This window comes from Rhinoderma darwinii, chromosome 1, assembly GCF_050947455.1.
Source record: "Rhinoderma darwinii isolate aRhiDar2 chromosome 1, aRhiDar2.hap1, whole genome shotgun sequence".
Classification (NCBI taxonomy): Eukaryota; Metazoa; Chordata; class Amphibia; order Anura; family Rhinodermatidae; genus Rhinoderma; species Rhinoderma darwinii.
Window position 1 is genome coordinate 364,447,741 of NC_134687.1, and position 20,493 is coordinate 364,468,233.

Below are 20,493 nucleotides of genomic sequence, written 5' to 3' on the forward strand. Positions count from 1 at the left end.
CAGGAAGGTCAAAATCTAATCCCAAACGGAATTTTGAGGCAGAATTTTCCTCCTGCAAAAAACTCAGTGTGAACACAGCCTAATGCAGATTACATCATGCTTTAAACATAAATATAACAACAAGGATACTTCCTAATGTTTCTGCTCCATGCTTTGACAGTGTATACAAGTTAGGGTATGTTCACACGGCCTATTTTCGGCCGTTTTTCGGGCCGTAAACGGACGAAAAATTGGAAGCAGAGGAAGCATTTTCGCTGCGTTTTTTTAAGTGTAAATAAACGGCCGCGAAAAAGAAGTGCAGGACACTTCTTGGGACGTTTTTGGAGTCATTTTTCATTGACTCTAGCGAAAAAAGCTCCAAAAACGGCCATAAAAAAAGCAGCAAAGATCACGAGTGGCTTCAAAAACGTCCGAAAATCAGGATCTGTTTTCCCTTGAAAACAGCTCCGTATTTTGAGACGTTTTTGCTCACTGCGTGTGAACATACCCCAAGGCCCCCTTCACATCACGCTTTTATTCTTCAATAGGTATACTTCTGAAGCAATGTGCCCAGGGAAGCTCCTGACATCACCGATCTATCTAGCACATTTGTATATCAGGTCATCACGAAACACTTTCTCCGATTGGTAAATCCTCCATACTCTGCTATTGGACAGAATACGCTGTATCAATGTCTTTATGCTTGTGCACTTGTGCAACCACTTCGATAACAATCCAATGAGTATTTGTGCACATGCGGGAATACTTAATGCTACCTATACATTCTATTCACTGCACTTGGTCAGCATATTGCATAATGGATACATTGTAGCTTTTAACAGCGCATGTCCACACAAGAAGTTTCTAAAATATACCTGGAAAAAATGTATTATTACGCATGCTCAACTTATGAGTTTTAGGTTAAGTTCACACAGGGCGGATAAAAAGGTACACAGCGTATCTGCCCTGGCAGGCGCAGGGAATTCCGCCCAACAAACACCAAATTGTGGTGCAGTTTTTCGTCCGAAACGTCCGCTGGGGAAAACAGAAGAGGAAAACATGCATACCTACCCTCTGACGTCCAGCAGACCAACTTCCTGGGATGACGTTTGCAGCGGTCACATGGGTTAAAACATCATCCCAGGAGGCCGGCCTGGACGAAGAAGCACGGAATTCTGGGTAAGTAAGGGATTTAGTTTTTCTGAGTTGCGATTTTTGCAAGGGAATCGCAGCTTTTCCGCCACAATAATTGCAACATCTGCTATTTTTTGCTGGTTTTACCTCCCCATTAAATTCAATGAGGAAAACCTGCACAAATAAGCAGCGATTACGCAAATACAATTGACATGCTGCAATTTAAAAAAAAACTAAAAAAAAACGCACCGCAGGTCAATTACTCTAAGTTTTTCACGTTTATCATTTGTTCAAATCTCATCCACCCTGCTGCTACTATATTATGCTGCGGGTTTTCTACAACTAAACCAGTTGTGGAAAATCCACAGTATTTAAGCTACGTGTGAACTCATCCTACGGGTTCGGCCGTTGTTTGAATGAGTCCAAAGGCTGGAGAGTAAGGCCCCATGCACACGAACGTGCTTTTGCAGCCGAAATTCCCCCGAAAATCAACGGGAGAAGGGCGGCCCCATTCATTCCTATGGGTCCATGCACAAGACAGTGGTTTTCACGGTCCGTGCATGGCCCTGGAGCCACAGAAAGAACGGACATGTCTTATTACAGCCGTGTTCTGCGGTCCGGGCTCATTGAAAATAATGGCCGTGGTCATGTGCACAGCCCGCTATTTGAGGATGGCTCGCGGCTGTCACTCCGTGGCTGCCGACCTGGAAATCACGGCAGTGCACATGGCTACGGTCGTGTGCATGGGGCCTTAGGGTATGTTCACACGTGCGTAGAGTCAAAAACGGAAAACAGCCCCTGATTTTCAGACGTTTTTTGAGCAACTCGCTTTTTTCATGGCGTTTTCACTGCGTTTTTTACAGCCGTTTTTTGAGCTGTTTTTCATTGGAGTCTATGAGAAAACGGCTCCAAAAACGTCCCCAGAAGTGTCCTGCACTTCTTTTGACAAGGCTGTAATTTTATGAGCCGTCTTTTGACAGCGACGCGTAAAATGACAGCTCGTCTGCACAGAACATCCTAAAGCCCATTGAAAGTAATGGGCAGATGTTTGCCGACGTATTGGAGGCGTTTTTTCAGACATAATTCGAGGCGTAAACCGCCTCCATTACGTCTGACAATAGGTCGTGTGAACCCAGCCTTAGGGTAGCAGAATATGCGAGATCGCATGATCTACCAATAAAATGCTAAATCCAGTATTCCAGTATCACATAGTGCATAATAAATTATTGTTCCAAACATAGATGGACCCTCTTTGAGCTAGCCATAAAGATTAGCTAAAACTCTGCCTAAACCTGCTGAATTTGGCCGGGATCGGTCAACGATCTGATGGATATCGGGCTTTCTGACCATCACCCGACAGCAGATATCAGGCAAGTTGGATAAGCTGCTGCCAAAAGGGTTTGGCAGTGGCTTATTTCACTCTAAACATGCTCGCTCTGCTGAGCTAAGCGTGAATGCTTAGGGTATGTGCACACGATAACTGCATTGACGTCTGAAATTACGAAGCTGTTTTCAGGAGAAAACAGCTCCTGAATTTCAGACATAATTGCATGTACTGGCGTTTTTCGCCGCGTCTTTTACAGACGTAATTTGGAGCTGTTGTTCATTGGAGTCCATGAAAAACGGCTCCAATTATCTCCCAAGAAGTGTCCTGCACTTCTTTGATGAAGTTGTTTTTTTACGCGCCGTCTTTTGACAGCGACGCGTAAATGACAGGTCGTCGGCACAGTACATCGTAAAGCCCATTGCAAGCAATGGGCAGATGTTTGCCGACGTATTGGAGGCGTTTTTTCAGACGTAACTCGAGGTGTAAAACGCCTCCATTACGTCTGAAAATAGGTCGTGTGAATCCAGCCTTAGTGTGGAGTCAGGAGAAAAAGCTGTTGGCAAGTTTTTTTTCTTTCATTGCTACATTAAACAACACAATTTTAGCGGTACCTGATAACAATCTGCTTTCAGTTCCTGCTTGAGGAACATGTAGTCGAATATTTTTCCATTTCAAATGTCTTTTACATGCAGATAGTAAGGGCGTCCTATCTGAGGGCATAATTCAAGAGCGCCAGGGGTGCCGAGCATGGGTTTATGGAGTCCACTCCACATAATCAATGAGCTGTGCTTTACACCGGACTACCCCACATGATTGACAATTTCTCCTTATTAGGGTATGTTCACACGGCAACGCCAATTACGTCTGAAATTACGGAGCTGTTTTCATGCGGAAACAGCTCCTGAATTTCAGACGCTTTGACAAGTGCACAGTTTTTCGCTGCGTTTTTTACGGTCGTAATTGGAGCTGGATTTCATTGGATTCAATGAAAAATGGCTCCAATTACGTCCCAAGAAGTGACATGCACTTCTTTGAGGCGGGCGTCTTTTAAGTTTGGAGCCTTTTTTTTGGGTGTAATTCAAGGCGTGAAACGCCTGAATTACGTCCGGAAATAGGGTAAACATACTTAGTGCTGAAAAGGAGACACTTGAGAGAGAAAAACAGAGAATGGCATGCGTGAAGAAGGGAAAATAGTTTATCAATCAGGGCTGTGTCAGTAGAAATGTACCGACTCCAACTTAAAAACATTTTAGATTATTAATAGTGTATTCATTTATTAAATGCATAGCTTGTTGCATATTTACTTTCATAGGAATTTAGGAAAGTTTTGACCTTTTAATCATATAAATATTTTTTATGTTCCATCTATCAAAGGCCCCTATTTAACAAAAAACAGTAATAACTAGATAGTTCTAGCGGAACAGATTTTTTTTTATCTGTTACCCGTTGTTCTCTCCCTAGACAAGGGCCGGGTTTCCACGTAGCGTAATTCTGCAGCATTTACAGTAGCAGCAAAGTGAATGAGATTTAGAAAATCTCACGCCCACACGGCGGAAAAAATAACCGTGCGGAAAGTGTTTTGCGGTGCGTTTTTCAATTCCGCAGCATGCTGCGGGTTCTGTGCGGGGATGCTGCATATTTGTCCCATAGACTTCAATGGGGAGCAGAAATTCCGCAATAGATTTATGTTATTGCGGTTTTTACAGCGTTTACACAGCAGAAACGCGGTAAAAACTGCTGGAAATCCGCAGGTGCCCATATACTTTGCTATAACCAATATTTAACCCTATATACGCAGGTAAAACTGCTGTGGCAAAAACACAGCGTTTCGAAGGAAAAACGCACTATTTGGGGCAGATTTCGGTCACAGATTTACCAGCGTTTTTCTTGAGATTCCGCTGCAGATTTTCTGCTGCAGAAAATCTGCAGCGTATCCTGTGTGTGGGAACATATACTAAGAATTTTCATGCTGCTGCTCTAAGGCCGAATCTGTGAAGCACATGATCGATCAGTGGTGAAGTTCCTCCTCTGAAGACCAGAGGAGGAAGTGCACTCCTGGGCATAGGTCCGTTTTATCACTTTCGTGGGCCAGTGCAAAAGTTTTATGGCTGGACCCCTTCCTTCCTGAACAGACTGTAGCACTGAGAGCTTATTATTGACAACAATGCCGCTCTCCTCTGTCTCTGGGGGTCTGCCCCCATACCCAGTTAGGGTATGTTCACACGCACAGTTTTCAGATGTAAATTTGGGTGTTTTACGCCTCGAATTATGCCTGAAAAAACGACTCCATTACGCCTACAAACATCTGCCCACTGCTTTCAATGGGTTTTACGGTGTTCTGTTCCCACGAGGTGTTATTTTACGCGTCGCTGTGAAAAGACGGTGCGTAAAAAGACGCCCGCGTCAAAGAAGTGCATGTCACTTCTTGGGACGTTTTTGGAGCCGTTTTTCATTGACTCCAATGAAAAATAGCTCCAATAACGACCGTAAAATATGCCACGAAAATCGCGAGTTGTTAAAAAACGTCTGAAAATCAGGAGCTGTTTTCAGGCAAAAACAGCTCCGTAATGTCAGACGTATTTTGCTACTGCATGTGAACATACCCCTACAAGTTGACGGCTGACAGAGTGATATAGGGGAAGGGGATTGCATTGTAAACATACCTTGTGTCTCGGTCATACAAGTTGCATGACCGAGAAAACTATGTTTGTATTCCCCGGCTGCCACTGTAGCGTGCACTTGATGTGAAAGTGCTCCTGCACTGTATGCTGCCAGCTCGGGCCCTCTGCTCTGGCTGACGGCTCTAGCGGTCTCCGGTGTGGTCGTGCAGTGCAGAGCGTGGCACTTGCAACTGACCCATTAGGAGAATCAAACGCAAGTTGCATAACCGATAGAGACAGTATGTTTACAATGCCCTCCCTACATCGCTCTGCCAGCAGTTTTGAGGCCTCAAAACTGTGGACCAGATTCCCTTTCAGGCCCTGCTCACACGGAGTAATTTGCAGGCGGAAAAAAATCTGCCTCAAAATTCCTTCAGGTTTTGACCTGCCTGCACTTTCTTGTTTTCAACCGTGGCCATTGAGTGCCACGGGCAAAAAAAAAAACCCACTTTTTCTGCCTCCCATTGATTTAAACGGGAGATCAGAGGTGGAACTGCACCAAGAAAGGACATGCCGCTTTTTTTTTTTTCCCGCGAGCAGCTAGAAGCCGCTCGGGGGAAAAAAAAAAAAAAATCATTGGAAGGCGGTTTCGGAAGATTTTTGGTGCGGATGCCGACGCGGTTTCCGTATCAAAAACAGTGCTAAAAAAACGCTGTGTGAACTGGGCCTAAGGCTAGTACTTAAAGGGTAACTAAACGTTCAACAAACTTCTGACATGTCATAGCGAGACGTCAGAAGTTTTGATTGGTAGGGGTCCGAGCATTGAGAACCCACCAATCGCTAAAACGAAGCAGATCGTGTGAGCGCTCAGCCTCTTCGGCTTGTTCCGGAAAGCCGATGTATCGGAGTACGGACTCAATAGAAAGTTTACAGGCCCATAAACCGCTACATCTGCTTTCCGGAAAAAGCCGAACAGAAACAAAGCGGCTCAGCACTCACAAGAACGCTTCTGCCGCTTCGTTTCAGCGATTGGTAGGGGTCTCAGTGATCGGACCCCAACCATTCAAAACTTCTGACATGTCACTATGACATACACTGATCACAAAATACAGGGAGGATAACCAGTATAATGCAAAATATAACATCTTTATTAGATACAAGATAAAATACAGAATATAGGATGGAACGACAAACTCATGATGCCAGGATCCCCACACGCAAATATTAAAATCCTCCTATAGAAAGAAATGCACGCGTAAATACAGCAAAGTGCAAGTGCCTGAGCAATAAATGCAGCGCCCTATATTGACAGGAAAACAATTAGACTAGGCAGGTACAAAAGAGAGAACAGAATACAGACAAAAAGAGGGGGACCCTGACCCCCAACACGTGTTTCGCCACCTGCTTCATCCGGGGGTCTGACATGTCACTATGACATCACTGTAAAGAAGTATTCGGCACACAAAGTAGAAGTAGAAAAAGTCTAATGCCTCATGCACACGACCGTTGTGCGAGTCAGGCCGTTTTTGACGCCATCCGAGCGGCACCCGATAGTCTTCAGGGACCCAGTCACTTTAGCGGACGGCACACTCAGTCGTGTGCATGAGGCGTAAGGCTACATTCACACGACAGTGAAAAAAATGGCCATTAAAAACTGATAAACTGACAGCTGTTCACGGCCATTTTGCATCACTGTGTCTCCAAATTTTCATCCATTTACAGTCCATCTGTCTGTTTTTAATGGCCATTTGTCATCCGTTTTTCATGGCCGTTAAAAAAACTAATGGATTTAATTTGTTGGTTTTATTGTCCAAACCCCCTGAAAACACCACAGCTCCCATGTAGATAGGGCTGCAATGACACTGTAGATAGTGCCACAGTGCCCACTGTAGATAGTGCCACAGTGCCCATGTAAATAGGGCCACTCCCCTGTAGAGAGCACCACCCGTAAATGACATCTCCTCCTTGCAGATAGCACCCCCCATGTAGATAGCAGCAGCCCCCCCCCCCCTGTAGATAGAGCCACTGTAGCTTCCTGTAGAAGCGGAATCCCTCTGGCCAGAAATTTCACTCCAAGGAGGTAGCCACTGACGTCACCATCCATATATGGACAGTAACGCCAGGGGCTTCTCCAGCTTCTCCAGTAGCGGAATCCCCTGGCCAGAGCGTCGGCCGGGAGAGAAGTGTATGACGCTGATTGGTCAGCGTCATACACTCTGTACAACGCCCACTTGGTCTAAAAGTAAAAATACGCCCAGTTGGGCATTAAGCAACTCATTAGCATAAATCTAAAATCGCTAATAAAGTGGTAAAAATAGATTGTTTTATTAAATAAAAAGCATTACTGTCACCTACATTATAGCCCCCATCTCCTTATATAGGAGATAGGCCACTTAGAATGTGGTGACAGAGTCTCTTTAATGGGCGAGGAGCTGCAACGTATGGCAGATACAAGAACAGTAGGAGTTACTAGAAGGTGGCAGGTTTCACTATTCAGATATTCTGTATAAAAACTGTTGAGTCACAAAGACACCACAAAATCCCCAGAGACACATCCAAGTATGGTAAACTGATGCAGATCTCTACACACTTTAAAATTGCTGCTGTATTGATGTAGTAAACCTACAATGAAGCTAGCTTTCTCTCTAAGCCCTGTTCATGCAGAGTTTTTTGCAGCGGCCGAAATTGACTCCCATTAATTACAATGGGAGGTTGGTGGCGGTTTTTTCCCACAAGCAAAAAAAAATGCTCGTGGGAATAAGCAGCGACATGCCCTATCTTGAGGCGTTTTCCGCCTTAAAAACCCCATTGAAATCAATGGCAGACGTAAATAAATGTGCTTTTTTGCCGCTATTTTTGGTGCGTTCTTAGGCAAAAAAAACGTGCGCAGTTATTCACTTTGTCTATTGAAGAAATATGGGGGGGGGGGGAACGGCCTTAAAAAACCGCGGCTAAAAACGCATCTAAAAATCGCAGCAAAAAAACGCGTGTGGAGCAAAACCACTTAAAAACATAATGGAGCTGAATTTTCCAGGCAGAATTTTCTGCCTGCAAAAAAACTCTGTGTGAACATACCCTAAAAGGCTACGTTCACACAGGGCAGACACGCTGTGTAAATGTGGTGCAGTTTTTCGCTCGGAACTTACGCTGCGCAAAACATCATCCAAGGAGGCCGGGCTGGATGAAGAAGCACAGAATTCTGGGTAAGTATTCAATTATGTTTTTCTGAGTTGAATTCAATGAGAAAAACCACAACAAAAAAGCAGCGATTATGGAAATACAATTGACATACTGCGGATTAAAAACTGCACCGCAGGTACATTTTTAAAAGAAATTTCTACTTCTCATTTACGCATGTGGATGAGATTTGTTCAAATCTCATCCACTTTACTGCTACTGTAGTATGCTGCGGGTTTTCTGCAACAAAATCCATTGTGGAAAATTTGCAGTATTTACACAACGTGTGAACTTACCCTAAGGCCGGATTCACACGAGCGTGTGCGTTTTGCGCGTGCAAAAAACACGGCGTTTTGCGCGCGCAAAAGTCCATAAAAGCTGAGTGTGTTATCAGCATATGGTGCGTGGCTGCGTGATTTTTGCGCAGCCGGCATCATTATGTCACTCATAATGTCATTATGTTTTTATGTTTGTAAACAGTGTCATCTTGAAGACACTCCGTTTGGATGTTTGTAAACAGAAAAGCACGTGGTGCTTTTCTGTTTACATTCTGAGTTTGACAGCTCTTGCGCGAATCACGCAGTTCGCAAGGAAGTGCTTCCGTGTGGCATGCGTGGTTTTCACGCACCTATTGACTTCAATGGGTGCGTGATGCGCGAGAAACGCACGATTTTAGAACATGTCGTGAGTTTTACGCAACGCACTCGCGCAGCGCAAAAATCACGGACTGTCAGCACTGTCCCATAGAGTAATATAGGTGCGTACGTCACGCGTGAAAAGCACGGGCGTATATTACGCTCGTGTAAATGAGGCCTAATAGTGTTTGTTTTTTTTTATGCGTATTTACATTTTGATGCAGAAATAGGTACATTTAATGCTGCAGATTTTGGTGCATTTAAAAAAAAGAAAAAAAAAACTAGTCAGATACAATTCCCAAGTGGAAACGCAGGCTGAGGATTTTAAAACATGCACCGCAGGTCAAAATTACAAAAAAGTTAAATACAGTAAAATAAAGTTGATTTTTTTTTTTAAAACACACACACACATATATACATATATATATATATATATATATATATATATATATATTAAAAAGCAAAAAAATAATAAATTTGCATAAGCCCAATGTAAAAAAAAATAAAAAAAATAAACATAACTGGTATCGCTGCGTCCGTAAAAGTCCGAACTATTACAATATATCATTATTTAGTCCACACGGTGAAGGTTGTAAGAAATTTAAAATTAAACTGCCAGAATTGCTGTTTGGTCACTTCATCTCCCACAAGAAGATGGAATATAAAGTGATCAGAAAGTCTCATGCAGAAATTACAGCTCGTCCCACAAAAAATAAACCCTCATACCTCTCAAAATCGACGGAAAAAAACAAAAAACAAAAAAGTTACGGCTCTCAGAATGTGGCGACAAAACTCAAATTTAATTTTTAAACAATCAGTTTACTTGTAAAACAAAATAAACAATTATATAAAATTTGGTATCGCCGTAATCGTAATGATCCGCAGAATAAAGTTAGCATGCAGTTTTTAACGCATGGGGAACGCCGTAAAAACAAAACCCCCCAAAAGATTGAATCTCTATTTTTTTCCTATTCCACCCTACAAATAATCTATCCCCAATTTCCCACTACATTATATGGTACAATAACTGGTGCCATGAAAAACTTCAACTCGTTCGGCAAAAAACAAGCCCTCATCCGGCTATATTGATGGAAAAAACGAAAGTGAAAATCTGAAAAATGGCTGCGACAGGAAGGGGTTAACTGCGTCCGGATCATGGCAATAAGTCGCACCATACACTCACAAACATCAATAAAGATTACACATTTTACATTGTCCCTATCCTGGCTGTTATCGATCTTTAGCATAAAATCAGCTAACCACTTCTCTAGCAATTTTGCAGGATGGTGAAGATTTCCGTTAGGGCCTGTTTACATCACCGTTCGCTTTCAGTTCCGGGGTTCTGTCGGAGGTTTCCGTCGGGTGAACCCCGCAACGGAAAGTGAAACCACAGCTTCCATTTCAGTCACCATTGATATCAATGGTGACGGAAACATTGCTAATGGTTTTCGGTTTTCCGACGGAATAGCAGAGTCGACTCCGCTATTGATTCCGTCGGAAAACCGAAAACCTGCCGGAATGGTGACGAACGGAAACCATTAGCGATGTTTCCGTCAGAATTTATATCAATGGTGACTGAAGAAGCTGTGGTTTCACTTTCCATTGCGGGGTTCACCCGACGAAAACCTCCGACGGAACCCTGGAATGGAAAGTGAACGGTGATGTGAACAGGCCCTTAGTCAGAAAATAATTTTTTATCCACTGCCATGAACGATCATTTCCGAATAAAAAAAAAAAAAATCTGTAATAGTTGCTGCATAAAAATCATGCAGTGTGTCCGACCTAGAACCCGCAGGTACCATGTGACCACCGCTACAGCCTGTGATAGGCTGCAGCGGTCTCATGGGAAGCAACGTCATCCCAGGTGGCCGGACGGGACAAAAACAGACTTCTGGGTATGTTTTTTTTTTTTTCCATAGTAGCGATTTTTGCGGATATGGCAGGGTCCACAGAAGTCTCCCTTCATGCCCATTGCTTCTGTGTCTCCCTAGCCCGGCTGGGTACGTGTTGTGGGATGGAAAGGGGAGGATAGGTTGGCCACAGGGGGTATGGGTCCCGGATATCTTTCGGTTCGGATTCCCGACATAGTTCTTAGCGTTGCCGCTTGCTTTATACTCCCTCGGACTGTTTTGCCCATCACGGACGGTGCCGTTCATGTTGATGGCACTACATGTGCTGTCCTAGGCAGCTGGGAGCCCCCCCCTTGGGATTTACAGTGGTAGGTGGTTCTTTATAGGTGTGTTGGGATGTCCACACCTTATTTAGCCGGTTGGGTCCGGAGTATACTTGAGTTTATTTTGAACATACTTGTATATTTGCAGTTCTTATATAATTTTGTCTTTTCGCGTCACTGTCAATCTTCGTTCCCCATTAGGGTCCCGTATAGCGGTGTCTCGGTCTGAGGGTATTTTCCTTCTTAGGGAGACATAGCACACGACGAGTTGTTGAGGGGTTTTGTACTCCACTCCGCTTCTAAGTGCTGTCTTGTTACATTGTTCTGGTCTCTCTACCTCTTCTAAGGGAACTTTTTCTTTCTTTGCTTCCTTCCCCACCATGTCTAACATTAATATGGATTCCCTGAATGCACAGGGTCTGAACATCCCTGAAAAGAGGTCCTCCATTCTCAGTCTCCTCTGGAAGAGAAAAGCACAGGTGGCCTTCCTTCAGGAGACCCACTTTCGGGGGGTGATTGTATGCCGAAACTCACATTACACGGATGTGTAACATAGCATGTCCTCAGACTATAAGACAAAGGGGGTCTCCATCCTGATTTCTCGCTCTCTCTCTCCCTTGGGAACACGTGGAGACTCGCACTGATGGAGCGGGAAGGGATCTCTTCGTGAAAGGTAGGCTGGCCAACACACTGTTCACACTGGCCTCGTATTATCTCCCTAACTCTGGTCAGGTTGCCTTTCTAGAGAGGGTCCTGACGGAGTTGGATGACTTTCTGGAAGGTACTCTAATATTGGGAGGTGACTTGAATGTACCCCTAGATCCCACCTTAGACTCCTCACGAGGGCACTCGCCCTTATCTAGGTCAGCCCATCATCGTATTCGTCTGTTGCTCCCTGAACATCAATTATTCGATGTGTGGCGTCTCCTGCACCCGTCGACAAAAGACTACACATTCTTCTCGGCTCCACATAACTCATACTACAGAATAGATTATGTCTTTCTACGCCATACACACCTTTCATGACTCGCGTCAGCTTCCATAGATGATATTACCTTCTCTAATCACCCTCTTATAACACTTAATCTCTCCCTCCCAACGGTCCACCCTCGTTCCTGGCAGTGGCGTTTGAACGAATCGCTTCTACAGGATCCGACAATATTAACAGATATACGCAGAGACCAACAGGATTATTTTGACACCAATGTCTCCCCGGACGTTGACCCCCTTAGCATTTGGGGGGCACATAAGTGTGTGGTATGTGGTTCATTCATTCGCATTGGTTCTAAACTGGAGAGGGAACGGGCTGCACACTTGTTTGATCTCTTTTCCCGAATCCATTTATTGGAGCAGTCCCACAAGGCCTCCCTGGACCGGGATGTCAGGGCGGAGCTGGGGCAGCTGAGAGTACAGGTTCGATTGCTCTGCCTTGCCAAGGCTAGGGCTTCCTTAGCTAAATGCAGACGGCACTTTTATGAATATAATAATAAACCGGGTAGGACCCTTGCACAGGCACTTAGAATAACCTGCTGTCGTACATATATGCCCCAAATTCATACCTCCCACAATCGGAACCTGCATCTTCCCCATGACATCACAGAAGCCTTTCGTGCCTACTACCACTCTCTCTACAATCTTCCTCGAGCCCCTTCATCTGCTGACAGGAGGAGCCAGCTGAAGAGGATTGAGTCCTACCTCCAGACCTTTGGGATTAAAAGTACCCCCCAGGAGGCACTTGCCGCTCTGGAGGCTCCTATTTCCCCAGACGAGTGGTTGTGGGCATTGAAGGACTCCACATTGGGGGAAGGAGCCAGGCCCTGATGGTCTCCCTTTGCAATATTATAAGGCCTGTTCTGACCTGCTTTCCCCTCACTTCCTACACGCCTTTAACTCACTCACTGAGGGGAGCTCCCTTCCCCAAGATACACTCCAGGCTTACATTACAGTGATACCCAAGTAGGGGAAGGATCCTTCCTGTGCCAAAGTTACCTCCCCATATCCTTGCTAAACGTAGATCTGAAGTGGTTTGCAAAAATGTTGGCGTATAGGCTGACCCCCCTTTTACAAACGGTTACTCATAACGACCAAGTGGGTTTTATGCCTCTTAGGGAAGCGCGTGATAATACCACAAGGGCTATTAATTTAATATATCAAGCTGGTGCCTGGGGTCTGCCCACGTTCTGTCCACAGATGCGGAGAAGGCCTTTGACAGGGTCAACTGGGACTTTATGCTGGCCACCTTACGGTATATTGGACTAGGCACCCATATGATGCAATGGATTTCGAGTCTCTACTCCTCCCCCTCAGCCCGGGTTAATGTTAATGGACACTTCTCCCCGCTCGCTATCTCGAATGGTACTAGGGAGGGCTGCCCCTTGTCCCCCTTAATATTCATTTTATGCTTGGAGGAGATATAGCGCGTCCCTCTGGGGGAGAGGTCCCACAAAGTCGCAGCATTTGTGGACGATTTGCTCTATTTTCTTACATCACCGAGGATTTCTATACCTAATCTGATGGTGGAGCTGAGTAGATACTCTATATTGTCCAATTTCAAAATCAATTGCCAAAAATCGGAGGCTCTTAATATCTCATTGTCGAAGTCTCTTGTGGAGGATCTGACAGAGTCATTTAGAATCCTGGACGACGGACACATTTACCTGGTTTGGTGCGCAATATTTAAAATGAACATTTTACCGCAGATTTTGTATCTCTTTCAAGCCCTGCCCGTCCACATCCCTCGTCCCTTCTTCCAAACCCTGTTGTCAATTCTACATAGATTCATATGGGTGGGGAAACCAGCCCGCATTGCCCATTCTATGGTTTTCCGTGCTAAATGTGAGGGCGGTGTTGGCCTCCTGGATTTTGTCTCATACCATATGGCCTCACATTTATCGCGAATCCTGGACTGGTGCAGACATTCCGGGGTTAAACAATGGGTGTCTATAGAACAGACCTTCTTTGATTTCCCTCTGCAGATGCTTCCCTGGTTAGGCAAAAACATTCCCCTATCGGCACAGACACACCTGACTATTGGGCTCACCTTAGCGGTTGCGTCCCGGCTCTTTCCTCTAAAAGAAATCTCGCCGTCCCCCTCCCCATTGTTCCCTATTCTGGGCAATCCTGCGTTCCCTCCTGGACAGGAACGGGGTTCATTCCAGCACTGGTTGCTGGCAAGTAAGGGTCACGCGGCTCATTTCATTCAGGGTGGGAATTGGATGTCTAGTCAACAACTAGTGTCTCTGACAGACCCTCACTCCACCTTTTGGCAGGTTACTCAGTTGAGGCATTTCCTCACGTCCTTACCTAATCCATCAGCATACTCTCGGGACAGTTCCCCTTTTGAGCTTCTTTGCTCGAGCACAGTACGTCATTCACTATCTCGACTTTATGATCTCCTGATTTCTCCATCCAATCTCTCTACACCTTCCTATTTGGTTAGTTGGGAGAGACTTGGATCTAACATTTACTGCGGAACGGAAGTATCGTTTGTTAACAATGACACATAAATCCTCCATGGCTAGCAGATTCCAGGAAGCTGGATTTAAGATCTTGTCGCGCTGGTATAGAGTGCCTTCCAGACTGCACACATTGATACCTGCGGTCTCTCTGTTGTGTTGGAAATGTGGCGAGCATGCGGGCACAATTTTACACTCCTTTTGGGACTGCCCGAAGTTGACCGACTTCTAGTCGGAAGTGTGGCGCATCTCCTCCAAATTTACGGACTTTCCCCTTCCATGTTCCCCAGCCTTCTTCCTGCTCCATCTGTGTGACATTCCATTAACTACGTACAGGTGTTCGCCATCTGGTGAATGCAGCTAGAGCATGCAATCCTGCGCTGTGGAGACAATCTCGTCCTCCGTCGATTGCTATGTGGTTCGGCAAAATTCAGGAGATTATGAAAATGGATGATCTCACTGCATCCATGAGAGGGACCCATGCTAGATTCCTCAAAATCTGGTATCATTGGATTAGATTTCAATCTTCTGCGGAATTTAGGACCATTGTTGCCTCTTGATTTTAAAGAGGCTCGGTCACCACATTATAAGTGGCCTCTCTTGTACATAATATGATCGGCGCTTTAATGTAGATTACAGCAGTGTTTTTTATTTAGAAAAACAATCATTTTTGACGGAGTTATGACCTATATTAGCTTTATGCTAATGAGTTTCTTAATGGACAACTGGGCGTGTTTTACTTTTTGACCAAGTGGGCGTTGTACAGAGAAGTGTATGACGCTGGACAATCAGCGACCAATCAGCGTCATACACTTCTCTCCATTCACTCTGCAGATAGCTATATCCCTATGTGCAGCCACATACATACTGCAGTGTCCTGACAATGAATAGACATTACCTCCAGCCAGGACGTGATGTGTATTCAGAATCCTGACCACTTCTGTAGAGTCTGTGTGAGACTACAGCACAGCACAGCGAGATCTCACTGTAAATGACAGTTTACAGCGTAATCTCGCGAGACTACGCCTGCTATGCTGTAAATCACAGAGACGTGCAGAGAAGTGTCTGGATTCTGAACACACATCACGTCCTGGCTGGAGGTAATGTATATTCTTTGCCAGGACACTGCAGTAACAATATAGTGTGTTTATGTGGCTGCACATGGCGATATAGCTATATCGCTATGTGCTGTATAAATGAATGGAGAGAAGTGTATGACGCTGATTGGTCAGCGTCATACACTTCTCTGTACAACGCCCACTTGGCCATATAGTAAAACACGCCCAGTTGTCCATTGAGAAACTCATTAGCATAAAGCTAATTTAGGTCATAACTACAGCGCCGATCACATCATGTACAATATAGGTCACTTATAATGTGGTGACAGAGCCTCTTTAATCCCTCTGGTCTGGTGCTCTATGTAAGTTCCCTATCCTCTCCTTCTTCCTTTACCCTCCCTTCTTCCTTCTGCTTCGCTCTACCGTCTTTTTGTCCTGTTTTTCTTACTGGTTCCTGTGCGCGTCTGCTGGTAGTGTGCACAGGACTACTTTTCTAGTGATGTGTGTGTGCGTGCCGATGTGCGTGTTTCCACATGTATGCACTTTATTATCTCTTGCTTGATATTGAAAATGGAAAATAAAAGTATTAAAAAAAAACCCAGCTCCAAAAACGCGAGTTTGATTAAAAAATGACTGAAAATCAGGAGCGGATTTCCCTTGAAAACAACTCCGTATTTCCAGACGTATTTTGTTAAGCGTGTGAACCTACATACCCCTAGCGTAGAATGGACAGCACACGGACTCAATACTGACACATTAAAGACAATGGGTCAATTCACATGTTCGATTCTCCACATGGATTGTTGGTCTGTTCAGAGCAAATCGCAGCATGAACTACTTTTGCCCGATTCTCGCTCATTCAAGTCTATGATTCAGTGGAAAAAAAACAAAACAGACAGCACACGGATGTCATCCGAGTGCAGTCAGTTTTTCACTGACGGGTTGCTGGCAGATTCTGAAAAGAAAGCAGAAAAATACTGGCAGAGCAGCATTAATTTTTTTCTTTTTATGTACGTGGAAAAAAAAAAAAATTATGATGACTGATGCTACACCGGACGTAAAAAAAATTACACACAGAACGCACCCTGACACAATACTAATGTAAAATAGTTTGTTTTCCCTGATGTAGCAGACGAGCAAGTAACTACAAATTTTAGGTTGCTAGAATACTGGACAAATTTCTGTCATGTGGCAAAAATTCTCTTAACTAGGTCTTCCTGCTAGCATGGTGTCTTAGGGCCTTTTGCACACTGCGTCTGTGACCTCCGACTTATACCACTGACAGATGCCACTGTATACGTTTAACGGATGCTTGTGACAGATGCCATATCGCACCTTCTGTCACACATAGGCTCCAATGTTAAAAAATATATACACCGCACAGTAAAGGTTTTTCTAACGGATGCCTCTGCATGGAATAACGCAGCCTCCTGCAATATTCCACACAGCAAAAACACTATCCCCGTATACTGCTCGAAGGAGGCCAAAAGAATACTCTTTTGACCTATGTCGGTATAATGGAAGCCTGGAAGTACGTTTGACATATGCACTCGGAGCTTTCCAAGGGCAGAAGGTGAATGTGCACCGAAAAACGCTGTGTGAAGAGGGCACTGCTGAATTTGCGCTGACGGCGTCTGTACTAGGAGAGGTAATAACAGACCAGGCCGTGCTTACAGACATGTATAAACTGTATATGGGGCTTCCAACTAATGATCGTTGAAACACTTTACAAATAAGATTACAGTGCCCAATATCATTGCCGTAATTAGACGACAATGGGGAGTTCACACAGCATTTTTTACCAGGAACTTTTATGCCAAATTTTGAATTGCCGGCGTTTTTTGTCGCGTTTTCTTCACATTTTTTTAGGCTTTTATTGCCCATGTTTTGTTTTTTAGCCGTGAATTTAATGCAAAAGCCGCAGGAAAAAAAAAACTGCCACAAAAGACACTCCAAACAAGCGTTGCAGGTTTTTTCTGCCTTCCGTTGATTTCAATGGTAAGAGGTGGAAATTGATCAGAGAGTATGTTTTGTTTTGTTTTTTTTCCACAAGCGCTTGTGGGGGGAAAAAAAAAAGAAAAAAAAAAAGGCCTCTACCTCCCTTTGAAATCAATGCAGGCGATTTGGGGAGTTTCTTGGCGCTATTTCCAACGCGGTTTCCACGTAAAAAATCACCACCAAAAAACGCAGTGTGAACTACCCCTAACAATCTTCCGTTCATTTACTCCACTGATAGCGTCAACTCTTTAATGTGTTTCTTCTACTCTTCTGAATTTCGGTTATTTGTTTATTGTATAAAGTCAGGAGAAAATTCTGCGTCCATGTGTTTTTGTAGAATGTAAATGGATAACAAGAGGAGATCCCGGATAAGCAAGACATTACAAGATCCTCATACCAGGCCAATAAGTCCTACAGGATTTATGGCACCAACAAAACAGTTTTTTTACATACGAATTCTGCAGATGCTACCATGATCAGATTTGTACCCACAGTCATAATGCTTTGCCAGCTCTGTGCCACAGACATTTAACAGGGAAGCTGGTATGACTCACTTGTGTCCTAGGTAACAGTTACATTCTGTACAGAGGGTAGATTTGTTCATTCATTTCCAAAGTAATGCCATAGAAAGCAAACCTCATAAAAATCTGCTTTACCACATGTTAATTCTAGAAATGGATGTACGGATTGGTTGCAGTGATAAAATGGGTTCATGCATAAGACTGATGATAGCTGAATATTGCCTTGTATTCTTTCCCATCTATTTTATATAATACACATGAATAGCAAAAATGACTAAAAAAAAAAAAAAAAAAGAAGGACTTAAAACATTTACATTTTGTTCAACATGGCAATTACCTGGACCGCCAAAGATGCCCCGTTAATATAAGGGGGCACTTTGGTATATTTATATTTCCTCTTTGGAAAAATCTGTAAGAGTCCCACACAAATACAATCCTGCCCTCTAGTGACTACAAAATTCCAATGGATTAGCAACAGTCCCTAAATTCTATAGTACTACCTTATTCCGCATGGTGGGACCTTATGTATATGTAAAATGGAAATTCTAAATCAGATCAGTTCTTACAAATGTAATGAGACCAAAGTAAAAATACATAGTAAACCGGTTGATGTGAGAAGTGATGGACTGCGATAAACGTCCTGGACTCCTTTAATATATTAGGATCCTACATAAAAATAAAGAGATCAGCAATACTAGAAAATGCAGGGCTGAGCCAGGCTATTTAAAATGATAAAAAAGAACGGTTTGAAATACGGTAGGAACACAAAGTAAAAGATATCCGTCTTGAATTAGCGCGCCCGAGGGCTAATCGGAGGTGCCAGGTAGGCGATGCACCCTCCGGCTTGTCTTTAATAGGGCATGTTTAGATCCAAAATTAAAGGGATTCCCCCCCATCAAGACAAACCCAGTGAATATGCCCTACTGGGGCATCAGCTCGTGCTCTCCCTCTAATAGCCAACGCACAAGGGAACTCTTTGGCACTTTTTATGACATGATCACCCACTAAGTGGTACATTTTCCCTGCAGAGTTAATACATATATGTGCCGGCAGCATCCCATGGTGATAAAACGTGATCACCCAGAGATCGCTGCCTCTGTTGTACTGAATGAACCATTAGAGCTGGTCCCACAAGCGCCTGCAAGGACTGCGCTACGCCTCATCCTCTCCACCCAATGGTGGCCCAGAGTAGTCTACAATGTCAGCAGATAACTTTAACGTCATCAATAAAAGGACTAGTTCTACGGGTGCCAGTCAGCGTCGCACGGAACCTTTACCCACTATAGTGCATGCAGAGACACGACCTCTTGGGTGACACTATGACAGGTTTAGGAAGTGGCTTGTCACTGCAATATGTGACATATAACAAGCCACACCCCTTTCTAATGCCACAAATAACAAACAGCAGTTGTCAGTAGTCACCCAGGAAATCTAGTTCTCCATTAGCTGGGTACCTGTGCCCCCTGTGTAAACAATGCCCAACACTAAACAACGCCTGCCCTACCAAATACACAACCGACTGGCTGAAATCCATTGACTTGTGGCAGCACCTCCCAGAACATTACTATTTGTAAACAGTACCACTGACGCATTCTAAAATGTGAGTTTATGTACATGTTCAGACGCTAAGAAAACAAAGCTGGCCACGCTCACAGGTAAGTGAAGCCTGAAGAAAATGATGCCCACACGGAGGAAGCGTAAGACACAGTCCCCAATGTACCATAGTACTTGCATAGTCAATACAGGCGAATTACTCACCATGGGGAAACCCGAGGCACTTCCCAGTAAGTCACAAAGGTCCCAGCGCCTTCATTTCTCAGCCTGGCAGAGAACGTCTTTTCCTGGCTATGCCCTCTGGCCAGGTGTGAGGCAGTTTTGCCCGGTCTCTTCCTCTGTGGTGACAGGGTAGCGGCTAGTTCCCCCTTCTCCGAAAGGACCTTCTGACGTCGCCACCCCACGTGACACACCCATGTGACTTCTACCGTCACGTGGTACGCGCGGGCTGCAGGCTGTGCGTTCCACTGGAGAGTAGTTGGAAAGCGCGACTATATCGGTGCGGCGTCAGCAGGCAAGTGCGGCAAAGACTGACGAGGAGGGGGACACATCAGCTCCACACATATGCTGCAACTTCATACCTTCAGCGGATAATAACTCTGCCCACTCCTTGAAGCAATCCTCATCAATACATTACAACTAGATGACTAGAGTCCATTTCACCAGTTGGTTTTCTCCTATTTCATAGACAGAGTCTCCACTGCTGCACAATGTTCTTGTGGGGCTGTTCCAAATGGATCCTGTCATTTAGTAAACAACTTGCCATGGCCACTGCTAAATGCCATGTTCTAGTCTGCCACTGATAGCGATGTGTGCTGGTGTAGGTAGTTCTATACCACCGCTGCTAGGCAGAGAGTACACATGGCCAGGAGCTATCCCCTC

General features: G+C 44.5%; 1 protein-coding gene across 1 annotated transcript in view; it reads right to left on the bottom strand.

The window, feature by feature from the left end:
• JAK2 (Janus kinase 2) overlaps nt 1-20,010 on the bottom strand; it is a 284,382-nt gene extending 264,372 nt beyond the window's left edge. The window contains exon 1 of the mRNA XM_075827431.1: nt 19,816-20,010. The gene's annotated coding sequence lies outside the window, so the exon portion shown is untranslated. The remainder of the gene's footprint in view (nt 1-19,815) is intronic.
• Nucleotides 20,011-20,493: the final 483 nt, after the last annotated feature.